Raw genomic sequence first — 1,242 nt, 5'->3', positions numbered from 1 at the left:
GTAGCTAATTTAAGGCTGTACAAAAAAGATCCACGTGTGTGTAGTTGTAAAATGCAAGACAGTAGTTATGGAAAACAAAATTGAAAAAATTGTCAGAATCTTGCGGTATTTTGGTTCCTCACCATTTAGGGCAGAGATTTCGATGGGAAAGGAAGGAAGGAAGAAAGATTGGGTTTAACGTCTCGTCGACAGAGAGGTCATTAGAGACGGTTCCGAGGGCTACCTACATACAACATAATAAAATATTTTAAATGACATCACAATCGCCGTTGACTGAAGAAATTATTATTTCATCATTGCAGTTCCGAACCTTGGGCCACTTTCAAGTATTACTGCAAAATATTTTGTTTCAGCACGTCCGACTTTAAGCAACATATTTTACAGTACCACTTGAAAATATCCCAAATTGCAATAGTGAAATAAATATTTTCTGCAGTTAAACGGCAAATAAGATGTCCTTAAAAATTTCTACATGACTGTGAAACTCTAATCAACATACCAGAAGTTAAGAAATTAAGATGTTGTGTAAGGTACGCACCATTTTACAATAGGCCCTAACGTACCTGTCACCTGGAACGTTAGTTGCCCATCCACTCGATTGTCACTTTTGTAACTGCATCAAAGAAGGAAAATGGTCATATGACTCTTTAGGCTGGGATACCCCAGGTGTTGTTCAGCCTCTGGATCGGAAAGGATTTTGTTCCTCCGCACGCAAAGGACCGTTGTTCGATGGTGATAAAGACGGAGCGACCTTTCAACTGTAGTTGGTAAACAAGGTGCGAGATTTGTATAAGAATTCAAGAAAATAGGAGGGCAACGGCCTTGCCGCGGTGGATACACCGGTTCCCGTGAGATCACCGAAGTTAAGCGCTGTCGGGCGTGGCTGGCACTTGGATGGGTGACCATCCAGCCGCCATGTGCTGTTGCCATTTTTCGGGGTGCACTCAGCCTCGTGATGCCAATTGAGGAGCTACTCGACCGAATAGTAGCGGCTCTGGTCAAAGAAAACCATCATAACGACCGGGAGAGCGGTGTGCTGACCACACGCCCCTCCTATCCGCATCCTCAGCTGAGGATGACACGGCGGTCGGATGGTCCCGATGGGCCACTTGTGGCCTGAAGACGGAGTGCTTTAAAGAAAATAGGAAAAATTTAGTTGCTTTCATATGATAATCTGTGTACAGTGGATATAAAATACCGTCTCCTATCTTTTATCTACCGGTATCGTTATTTGGCAAAGTT

The 1,242-nt window shown here is 43.4% G+C and overlaps 1 pseudogene; it reads left to right on the top strand.

The window, feature by feature from the left end:
* The first annotated feature begins 812 nt into the window (after positions 1-812).
* On the top strand, positions 813-929 carry LOC126417311 (5S ribosomal RNA; annotated as a pseudogene).
* Positions 930-1,242: the final 313 nt, after the last annotated feature.

Source organism: Schistocerca serialis, chromosome 8, assembly GCF_023864345.2.
Source record: "Schistocerca serialis cubense isolate TAMUIC-IGC-003099 chromosome 8, iqSchSeri2.2, whole genome shotgun sequence".
NCBI lineage: Eukaryota > Metazoa > Arthropoda > Insecta > Orthoptera > Acrididae > Schistocerca > Schistocerca serialis.
Note: the sequence above shows the minus strand (reverse complement) of the source record. Positions and strands in the feature narration are given on the sequence as shown.